Below are 12501 nucleotides of genomic sequence, written 5' to 3'. Positions count from 1 at the left end.
AACAAAATGAAATTCAAAACAGCAATGAGGGACCAGAAACTGTAAAACCGGTCCATCAGGATAATGGTGCTGAAGAATTGGATTTTGAAAAAGTGTTAAAAGCAGCGAATTATAAGGGTCGCGTAGTGTATAAGGTGAGATATGGGTTGTTGGTGATGACTTGCCAGAAGATCTGCACATTAAATATACCTTCTCAGCGTCCACAGTTGTAATAAAGAAAACCTTTCACCTATAAAACAGATGCATACACAAACCCAGAAAAATGCAAGAATGACCAGAAATATTTAGCAACACATATAATTAGTATTATCATGTAGAGATATGGGAATGTAGAATTATGCCTACCACTGCAATAACCTGAAATGTGGTGTTAAATAGTTATGCTGTTCTTGCTATTACTATTAGGTTATTTAACATTGTTCTGTACAATACGGTGATATATTTGGACGAGTACCCAGCTGAGAAAACCATATTGGACGAGCCGCTAGGCGAGTTCAATATGGTTTTCTCCGCTGGGTACGAGTCCAAATATATCTCGTATTGTACAGTACAATGTTAAATAACCTTTTTATTCTATATCTATTTTATCTTACTATAATAATAGTTTAAATTAAAAATGTTTCACTGAAAATTGTATTCCTGCCTTTTCTAGTTTTCCCCAGCTTGGTACGAGTGCAAATATATATTATACAGAACAATGTTAGACCTTAAATAACTTTTTTATTCTATATTTATTTCACTTCATACGTAATATACGTAATTCATTGAATGTTGTTTTTTCTGCGTATCATCATTAAAAAAATATATGGTGCAACCTTCCTACAACAGCCATTTGGCGATTTGGGTGTGGTAATAATACTTGGCTGAGATATTATGCCCACAAACATTGTCAGCAAGTTTGGTGAAGTTCGGATGAAAACTGTTCGACTTAAAAGAGCGGACAAGGCTAAATTCCCCGTTTTTCGAGTAATTCAAGGACTATAATCAAAGAATGCCTGGTACAATTTGGCCGGTTATCGAAATTGGCCGAGATGTAATGCCCACAAACATTCTCAGCAAGTTTGGTGAAGAGCCGACGAAAACTGAATTATAGAGCAGACATGTTTTGGATGCTGACAGCCCGCTGCCATTTATAATATTCTCCATTATGTTTCTTAACCGTTAAACAAATAATGCCGAGGAAGCTATTCAGATAGTCAGGGCTGATACCAATTTCTAGGTTTCGTCCGGAACGGCTTCTTTTAGCGACTTTTCAAATATTCCAACATCTGATGATCGTTTTTACTGTATTTTTAAGTTTTTGATTATTAACGAACGTTTCAATATATCTAAATCAGATAGCATTGTTATCCCTTGAATCGTTTTTGTGTGTTGTAAACAAAAAACAACAACTCAAATTAAATACGCATAATCAAACTCTGTACACAGAGCGCCAACTTCATCCGATTTACATTCGGAACATTTTCACGCGTTTCGGGCTTTATCGATTGTTTAACATGGGACTGTTGAACCGTCCAAATACAGAAAATACAGGAATTTTTGTACGCGCGTGCGTCCAAATACAGAAAATACAGGATTTTTGTACGCACGTGCATCCAAATACCGTAATATATTGTACGGTCACGTGTTGCAAATGAACGTTCGCGATTGGATAGATAAAACAGGTATAGAATAAAAAGAAATAATGTCAATATTATGTGCATATAGACAGTATTTAACTGTTTTGTTTGCTTGCATTCTTAAGGTTGCACACAGAAATCTGATTGTACATGCAGTAGAGAAAAGTGCAAAGTGTATATAAATAAGATATATAAAAGAATGTTTTAAAAATACAAAAAAAAGTGCAAAAGTATTAAATAAATGTGACAATTAATGCAACAAGAGAAAATACAAACAAAAGCTCAGACTTTGCACAGGAAGTGATGCGAGAGACACAGGTGTAATAAACTGGAATGAACAGTGCAACCTATATGACTTAAAATTCATAACATGAATTATGAAGTTACATTATTGAATATGTTTGAATATGTTTAGGATTTGATTATTGTTTTGATATTTAGTATATGTCCGTCTCGATTACTTAATGCATCTCATTAATATTATGTGTGAATTTTAATTTGCGGAGCAACTTTTAGAGGGAATGAGGATATGCAACAGAGTTATGAATATGTTTATTAATTTTAATATGATTTTAATTGAGAATTTCTTTTTATAATATAACATTTAAGAAAGGGTTATATATTCAGTAACCATACACTTTATAGCTTAATTATCTATGGTCTGGATACCTGATGGGTAATGGTACTATTGTATAAATAGTAAATTAATATTAGATACTTCGTACTGGTCAAACAAATGCTTTTAATCTATGCATCGTTTGGTGTCTGCAAGAACACAGCATCCAGTCTATTCATACATAATGTTGGTCAACTTGAAAAGAAGTATCAATCTTTGATCTTGTAACAAGTCTTGCAACATTGGGTAATTAATATAGATCATTAGGAGTATCATTTTAAATAAAGAATTCACTCTAGCCCTAACCCTTTGACCTACTGACACAAAAAACAATAGGGTCATCAACTGACTACAAGCAATCAAGGAATGATGTTTTGCAGCTAAAAATTCTCTTAATTGGTTGTCTCGGTGTCATCTTGGCCTATTGTCTGCCAAAATTCGAGACACACTGACGCAGGAAATCATCCTATTAAGTTTGACAGATGTAGGCATAAGCACTCTCAGGTTACTGATTGAAAACCTGTATGGACAGATGTAGGCATAAACACTCAAGTTATTGACTGGAAACCTGTATGGACAGATGTAAGCATAAACACTCTCAAATTATTGATTGAAAACCTGTATGAACAGATGTAGGCATAAAACACTCTCAAGTTATTGACTGAAAACCTGTATGGACAGATGTAGGCGTAAACACTCTCAAGTTATTGATTGAAAACCTGTATGAACAGATGTAGGCGTAAACACTCTGAAGTTACTGATTGAAAACCTGTATGAACAGATGTAGGCATAAACACTCTCAAGTTATTGATTGGAAACCTGTATGAAAAGAAACACTCAAGTTATTGATTTGAAAACCTGTATGAACAGATTTATGTATGGGTCCACCAACCAAGTTACCAAAACAATACATCCCCTTTTCTTCAAAGATGGCATGTGTGTGTGTTTAGGGGTGGAGGGTTGGGAGTGTGTGTGGCGGGAGGAGGAAGCTCAAAAATGCCTGTTGCTAATAGATACATGTTTGATTGGGGCCACAAGCCAAATTCACAAGAATTTTGGCTTCAGACAGATTTCTTCCCAGTAACTAGAGAATAGACACAAACCATTGTAAGTTAGCCGTGGCTTTTTTCGTTTCTTTAACCGGTTGCGAGCAAAACAGTTCGTGGCGGACAAAATAGTTCTCCGATATGTTTGCCGGCATCTATATTGGGGTAAGTATTTTCGATCCAAGAATCGGTTGGTGTAAAATATGTTAAAGATCTTTATTTCTGTAAAAAGTAGCATGAACAAAGAACATGCCATGTGAATCCCGTTTAAAAGTAATGTATATTGAGTAAGTTATGGCGGGTTAAAAGTGTGATTTTGTTGAAAAAATGCGAAAAACGAAAGTTTATAGTGATATATTTAATTCTCTTTTCAACTTAGGTAGTATTAAAGCCAACCTTTAAAATAATGTTTGCTTTGAATATTGTGCAACTTTTAACCGACAAAACGCAATATTTAACGAGTTATAGACATTCAAACATGACATGTTCGAAAAAATGTGTGGTGGCATTGCACAGTTCAAAATTATTTGTGTGGCGAGACAGAGCAGTTCTGTGTCTTTTGTGATTTTAGTTTATTAAATGGTATAAATAGTGACATCAAGCTCGTTACTCGTTGTAAACTGACAAAAGCAATCGCTACTAGCTCAGCAATGTCTCAGTGAGTGAAAATGTAGATAAACATAAGCCTTGGATTTATTACCTTTATCTATAGACGATACCGGTAAAGCAACGTGCCTTGTGTCTGTTTAGGCTGATCACTACCAAATACAGTGTAGACCCAATTAAAACATAGTGCACCCCCCACCCCGCTTATTCTTTTTTTCATTGGGCATTGATTGATGCCACTGATGTTGATTGTTACAAGTAATATAGGTTGTGTAGATGACAGAAGTTCATTGCGGGTAAATTTAATAGACAATTATGAAAACAGGAAGTGGTGCAAGGATACCACTGTCAACAAGCCGGAACCGATGTTAAAGTTACTGTATTTTGGATGGTTCAAAATTATTTGTGTGGCGAGACAGAGCAGTTCTGTGTCTTTTGTGATTTTAGTTTATTAAATGGTATAAATAGTGACATCAAGCTCGTTACTCGTTGTAAACTGACAAAAGCAATCGCTACTAGCTCAGCAATGTCTCAGTGAGTGAAAATGTAGATAAACATAAGCCTTGGATTTATTACCTTTATCTATAGACGATAACGGTAAAGCAACATGCCTTGTGTCTGTTTAGGCTGATCACTACCAAATACAGTGTAGACCCAATTAAAACATAGTGCACCCCCCACCCCGCTTATTCTTTTTTTCATTGGGCATTGATTGATGCCACTGATGTTGATTGTTACAAGTAATATAGGTTGTGTAGATGACAGAAGTTCATTGCGGGTAAATTTAATAGACAATTATGAAAACAGGAAGTGGTGCAAGAATACCACTGTCAACAAGCCGGAACCGATGTTAAAGTTACTGTATTTTGGATGGTGAGTTTTCAGCTGGTCACAGTTTTCTTAAATAAAAGTTAACACCCTATTTTCTTTTGATTTTTTTTGTTGCACTAACATTCAGCATCTTTCAAAAGAAAGATAGTAGGCTGCCAAGATCTGATATTTTAGAAAATAGATTGCAAAGTTGGTTTTGAAGTGTGGTTCATATAGAATTTATATAGGGGCTGCATTTAGTGGTGTTCAGCCTTTAAGGATTTATTATTTATGTTGAAAGACTACAGCGGAGATGACATTATGCATTTCTTATGCATACACTGATGTAAAATATTCGAATATTGATTATATACATCGCCAGTCCATAGTTGGTACTATTTTACAAGTATATTTTGAAATAAAATCTTGAAAAAAAAAAAAGAACATATTTTTGGATTTTGGTGTAATGCCATGCTGGTCAGTAACATACATTTACTGAATAACTTGGGCTTGTTACTATTTGCCCGAGGTCTGAATGCAACCAATCTATAAATAGTTTATTATATGTACATGAGATCAGAAATAGATTTTCAAGTTTTGTTAAATACGGAACACTGCTTGTTTAGCATCGTTTCTTGATAGTATTTCAGTTATATAACGGTGAGCCTAACTTGTGGTACTACCCTGTTCTCTGCCAAAAAACAAAAAACAAAAAAAAAAACATGTCAGCTTTTCCCCATGAATCAGAGTTGGAGGACGTATGGTTTTAGAAACATTGTCTTCTTTCAAATAGTCACAGAGGACGTACGTTTCGTCCAGGGGCTTCAACTCAACTCACAGCTTCATTATGTAGGCATTTAACTAGAGCATTTTATTTTCAAGGGAAATAATTGTGGTCTGACTGTATTATTTTGAAAATCACAGTTCAGAATTTTTTATGTGTGCACCGGTACAATTTTGCGGGGAAGCGAAAGTTGCAATGGAATTTTGTCTTCTTCTAAAAACAAGGTAAGTTGACAGTTTTTGTTGAAATATATATCTGATAGTTGACACATAGGAGAATGTTTTGGTTTATATCCATCTTATAGAATTTTTTGAAAATGAAGAGAAACAGGGGGAATTCTGTAAATTTCTTCTTATATGCAAATGAGCTGAAAATGTATTGAAATGACTAGATCAGAAGTTTATGCCTTTCCAGTAAGTTTTTCCCTACCTTTGACGATAGTTATTAAGAAGTATAGATATCAACCTCTTTGCTGATATTAGTACCTAAAATTTTCAGCCTGTGAATAGCTGTGGAAATTTGGGACTTCCTTTTTCTGAAGATATAAATAGATCTAAGCTATATTTAGACTAAAGTTTTTTTCAGTATAACAGCATGTAGAGAACCCCAATCTGACTAAAGTACTTGATCTTCTAAACGAAGATCTGAGAACGACCCATTCACATTCGTCTTCTGTATATTTTGGATTTCCAAGATTGCTATTTTTATTTTTGCAAATCTATTTTTGTTTGAACCAATCGGACAACTTGTTCGAATGTCAAAGAGTAAGAAAAATTTGCAGTTAATCCAGGGCTCGAACCTGGGACCTCTTGCTTACAGAGCAAGTCCGCTTCCGACTGAGCTAACCGGCTATCTGGCATTTTTTTACATAAAAATTGTTAATATCAAATACCAAGGTTTTTTAAAGCTTGCAGAATGTTGTAAGTTAACTTTCGATTGGCTAGCGGAAGGGTTGTCAGAACGAGGCCATCAATAGCTCGTTGTCAGATCCTATGCGTAGCGTAATAGGAGATGTACTTTAGTCAGATTGTAGAGAACCCTTACATACAGTCAAATATTCTTGATATTGCAAGGAAATATAATGCATTTTTCAAGTGCTTGCTGTTACTTATGTTGTGCATACTTGATATAAGTCATTGTCAATGTCAACTATCATTATACTGACATTTGAAGTTGTTTTTTTTTCTAAATTACCTCCCTTATATATGCATTTTTCTTCATTCATTTTATTGATAATTACTTCCCTTTATCTTTAGCAAAAATTCTCAGATTGCATTTAATTAACTCCCTTTATTTAACATGAAAAATTCTCTTGTGTAATGATTATTTGTATATTTTACTTACAGTGCCTGATACATGTAGTTGCAGTCTGTCTTTGGAAGCTGTAGAAATAACAAGAAAGAGGCTGACATAGTGGTATAGTTTGTTATATATGAAGTTTATTGATGGCATTCATGTCATGATGATATCATTAAAGTACAACATACATTGATTTTCTGACAGGCATGTGTTAATACATTTGAACTGAGACTGTTTTATAATCAGGTTCATGATACTTTTTTTAATATACATTGTACACAATAGTTGCATTTTTTTTTCAATATTAATTGCAGCTTTATAAATTAGAACACTTCAGGTTCATGTTTGATATAGTTTATTAATGATTATAATTTTAATCATACAATGAGTTATGAGATATTTTATTAATTTTAATATATTTAGATTAATTAATGTAAAAAGTCTGTATTAAATGCATCTTTTGTACAAAAATAAAGGAAAAAAATGTTGTATAATTTTCATTTTCAGTTTTGGTAGGGAAAAGTTGTTTGAGTATGTACATGTACAGTTGTTTGACCTGTCTTACCCTGTGGCAGTCCAAGAAGATGTTACCATTATGAAAAATGCAGGAGGTATTATGCTTTTGTATGTTAAACAAAGGTCTCAAAGCATTTATATGCTGTATGGCTACATTCTTGCTCCTGAAATAACTGTACAAGACAGCTATAAGACTGACATTCCTGACAAGATGTGAACCTTCTGGACATTATGTCAGCCTGGCATAAACATTTCTTTCCTGTTAGCTTTGTGTATCCCTCAATTTACTAAGTACATATCCCCATTAAAAATAATGATAATAGATATGGTTTAGTAATAAATGTGGATAGCTTGTAATGTCAACATTTCAAAATAGAATGAACATGTACTTTGATAATAATATTGAAATACAAATTTCAGTATATTGTATCAGTCAGCAAAAACATGAAGTACATTTGTATCTTTGTATTAAGATAATTAAAACAATTATATTCAAATGCTTTGACACTGATTTTATGTTGATTTCCTAGAATGTGTGTGAATTAATGTTTTACAATATTCAGAACTTGAAGACAATTGTTAGTGCAGAAGGGACATAAAAGTTATGACAAAAGTAACAGATATAAATAAGGTAAACTATTGTGATAAAAAAGACATGGCCAGTGCTGCACATCACAAAGGCAATATTTGAATTTAATTTTTTGTCACTTATGAGTTCTGTAAAGCTGATTTTGCAATATATATAAAATGATTAGGATTAATTTTTTTTACTGTGATCTTTTTTTCACATGATTTTGTCAAGACTGACAATTTGTTCATTGGAATAAGATAGTTAAAGGCGGCATTGTGTCACATAAAAATATGTCTGCATAGTTGCCTAACATTAAATGTCAAATTGTAACAAGGAAATTCTAAATTTGGAAAATCCTTTGTTGTTTTTCTTCATTTAGCTCAGTTGAAGGAGATGAAGTTTGAAGCAATTTTCAAAGTACAACCTCTCCAGAGTAGCTCACTCTGAAGCAAAAACCTCTCTATAACAACATCATGAGAATTTCCCTAAGCTGAAATATAACTATCAAATTTACTTCTCCAGAACCTCAAAATAACTAAAATATTTGTATATCCCACAGGGTGTTGCTCTACAGAGGTTGCATTGTACTTATAATATCTATGATTTCAAATGCTTTTAAGAAAAACAACACTTTCAACAAGGGAAAGTGAACATATATTACTCATAAGGTGAAGTTTTGGCAGTTCTAAAGTTCATTGTTTTGCATGCTATATAAAAACACTTTAGGTAGTTATCATTATTACATCATATACTAATCAGAGGTTGAAGGTTGTTGTTGGAGCTTTTAGGTGAGATCACAGATGAACATCATCAGATTTATCTGTTTATTTTTTTCACCATTTTATTGAATATGTACATTGAATGTTATAAATTATGTAATCTTTTCAGACAGTCCTATTAAATAACTTGTCATTTAGTGGATCTAAGTATATGTAAAATTTAAATAAAGCAGCAAGCCAAGTAGCAACACAATCTTGCTGCTTAAAACAGGTAATTCCTTAGACAAGTTAAAAATTAGAAAAAATGTCAATTTGTAGAGTTACCTGACTTGCTGCTTGATAATATATTCTAAGATTAGAATATCTGCAAATGTCTAAAATGATGTTATAATTGTTTTAAAAACTATCATGTTTTATTCTCTTTATGTAATAAAGTTTTAAATTTGTATTTCCAGAAGTGCTACAAGTGTGTTGTCATGTGAAATGGAATTTACCCAAACTGTGCTGCAAGATGTATATTCAAGTGCAAGACAGCCATGCACCAGCTGTAAACTGAGATGGACCCATATAATAAATATGTTGACTTTTCTATGTATTATCATCTGTACAGAATGTGTTCATGACAAGACTGTATACATATATTGTTAAATCATTTTTATTTCCATTATTGCATGCATGTAAGAAGCAAGCATTTAACAATTGCATTCATAGAAGTGTTAAAATGTGATCAATCTAATTTAAAGAAACACATTTAGTATTTGTGGTGGAGACTGACCCAGTCATCAGCAACTTATACGTCTGTGTGGTCATTTCTTTAATGTTATTTTCTTAATAATACATTAAATGTCAAAGTTAGGGTAAGATGAATCATTCATCACTTGTAGATTAATGTTAAAGCAGTTAAAAATTTTACCATAAGTTAACTAATATTCTATTTAACCAGAGTTGTCACATATTTTCATATAAATTTTGTATAATACAGTCTAATCTAATCTACATATGATGTTCCACAATTTTTTAGTTATATTTTATGTTGATATTTTATTGTGTTTTCATGTCTCAACATATAATTACTAACATCAAAGAAATTTAAGTATTTACAATTTGGTTGGTATAAATGGTTGTTTTGTTTATATATTTTATTTTTTTTCCATCCAGGAGAATAAAGAAATATACATTTCAAAATATTCATCATTCTAGATAAGTACACTACATAATCAAGATAAAAGAAATAAAAACAAAATATGTTGGTGGAATTTTATTTTCAAAAATTTGATATACAGTCTTTGTAGTATATGTTGGACTGAAATGGGAATAACAACATACTTTAAATTTTTGTAGTCATAAGTTAATATGGGAATTATTAACTTAACTTAAAAAGATTTTATCTCACTGTTATGCCATCTGAGCTTTAATATTTTTCAACATTGTCATTGGCAACAAGGCCCAAAATTATTTGTTGTGTATACCTTGCATTCATGTGTGATAAATGCTTTTATGGTATTCTTTAATATAATTTATGCTTTTCATCTTACCATGGATTAAAAAAATATGAATTTATTTGTCTGAAAATTAAGGTAAAAATACTGACTGATTAAATTGCAATAAAAGAAAGCTTATTTGAGATAAAGGGAGGTAATTCCATAAAAAAATATGTAGAATGTAGATGATAAATGTAATGAAGGGAGGTAATAAAATATTGTGAAGTTATTAGTCTTCATTTCTTTGATGAGCTAATTAATTGTTTTACATTTTGGTTTATTAACTACAAGTATGACCTAACATGTGTACCTGTCCTGAAGGAAAATAAAATAGGTTGTTTGATGTCCTTGTACTGTTAAATTGTTCCTGTATTTGTTTACATTCCATGTCTGAATGAAATGAAGAAACAGACTTTAATGAGGGTATCCCGGGAAAATACCTAAGTTTATTTTTATATCAGCAAATTTGATGAGATAGTCATTCAGGAGTTGTCTATCCTATTTCCAAAAATGCTATGGGGACTAAATTTTTTGGAGTAAATATCTCTTTTAAAAAATAACACACAGCATTTTAATATTGTATATACTTTATCTGATGCAATTAGCAATACATATTTGGAGTCAAAATGTTAAAAATTCCGGTTTTAATTTTTTAGTTACAATGTCTACACTAGATAATGCTACATACCAAATATCAAAGCCCTAGACCCTGTGGAAGATTTTCAAAGTTTTCCCTATAGTAGTCTATATAAACTATGTGACCCCGCAAGGCGGGGCCAATTATTTGGCCCCTTGGGGATAATTTGAACAATCTTGGTAGAGCACCACTAGACGATGCTACATACCAAATATAAAAGCTCTATGACCTGTGGATAAGAAGATTTTTTAAGTTTTTCCTTTCGGTTGCCATGGCAACCAGAGTTCTGTATGGAATTCAATTCTTTGAATAATTTTTAAAGAAAACCATCCAAGGAACATCCCTGTGAAGTTTTATCAAAGTTGGCCTGGTTGTTTAGGAGGAGATGTTGTTTAAAGGAAAATGTGGACAGACGGCCGGATGCCGGATGGTGAACGATCACAATAAGTGCTCAGGTGAGCTAAAAATGTATAGGTACATACAGTTTACACATATGCTGAAAGCAGTCTCAGGTATGATTAAAATGACATAAAAATAACAAAACTATCACAGAACTTTTTCTATTGGACGGAGTGTGAAAAATTATCACATATTTTATAATATAATTAGCAAAAATCAAACAAAACCCTTATGGAATATTAAAATGAAAACTGAATTATAGAGAACAAGAAATTTGCAGTTAAAAATTTAAAAACATTATACATTAAAATCCTGAATTTTTTTCTAACAGATTTGTAAAAAGTCTATATCAGCATTTCTAAGATGTTTTCCTTTAAAAAGCTAAACATGGTGAAGCAACATGTTTCAGTTCACAGCAAAATGTTAGCTCTGAGTCAAACATCTGTAGAAATGTGATTAAACAGTGCAAAAACAACTGTATTAATATGACAAATCATGTTTATTTTCAATAATATATAATGGTGATATCACATCAACATCCATTGGGTGACCAAGAAATAGAGGTACCATATTTGATCTACTATTTAACACACAAGACATATCAACAAGAGGGTCATGATGACTCTGGTTCGCTCACCTGAGTAATATGAGTCACATGTTTCAAATGGCAAACTGATGCTATAATATTAAGAAAGTAGGTCAGTAGGTCACATTCATGGTAACTGAAAGTCAGTTTTAAGATTCAAATTTCAAGGCTGTATCTTAAAAAAACAAGAAAGTAAATCAGTAGGTCAAGGTCACAGTCAAGTGACCCCCTAATTGCTTGGGGTCACCAGGTAATTATAATTAAACAGTCTAGGAAATATGATCTGATAATTTTTGAAGTATTTTTTCCTATATAACAAGTGACCCCAAGGGTGGGGCCTCTTTTCACCCCAGGGGAATAATTTTAACAATCTTGTAAGAGATCGACTAGGCAATGCTACATATCAAATATCAAAGGCCTAGGCCTTGAACTTTAAGGAAAGAAGATCTTTTTTTTCCCCTATATAAGTCTATGTTAAACTTGGTACCCTAGTGCAGGGCCTCTTTTCACCCCAGGGACATAATTTGAACAATTTTGGTAGAGGAACACTAGGAAAGGCAACATACCAAATATCAAAAGCCTATGCCTTGCAGTTTCAGGCAAGAAGATTTTTAATTTTTTTTCCTATACAAGTGTATGTAAAACTTGTGACCCCCTGAGGCACAATTTGAACAAACTTGATAGAGGACCATTAGGTGATGTCACACGCCAAATAAGATTTTTAAAGTTTTTCATTTGAGTTCTGCATGGAATTTAATTCTTTAAAAATTTTGAAAGGGGCCACATTTAAGGATCATTCCTGTAAAGTTTGG

General features: G+C 32.5%; 1 long non-coding RNA gene across 1 annotated transcript; it reads left to right on the top strand.

Annotated features, from left to right (window-relative positions):
- Window positions 1–5653: 5653 nt before the first annotated feature.
- Window positions 5654–9362, top strand: LOC128548657 (uncharacterized). Its single transcript, XR_008367197.1, has 5 exons — window positions 5654–5705; window positions 6828–6897; window positions 7288–7391; window positions 7860–7927; window positions 9042–9362. It is a non-coding gene; the product is annotated as an uncharacterized LOC128548657 (long non-coding RNA).
- The last annotated feature ends 3139 nt before the right edge of the window (window positions 9363–12501 follow it).

This window comes from Mercenaria mercenaria, chromosome 15 (genome assembly GCF_021730395.1).
Source record: "Mercenaria mercenaria strain notata chromosome 15, MADL_Memer_1, whole genome shotgun sequence".
NCBI lineage: Eukaryota > Metazoa > Mollusca > Bivalvia > Venerida > Veneridae > Mercenaria > Mercenaria mercenaria.
This window is presented reverse-complemented; position numbering and strand designations above follow the sequence as displayed.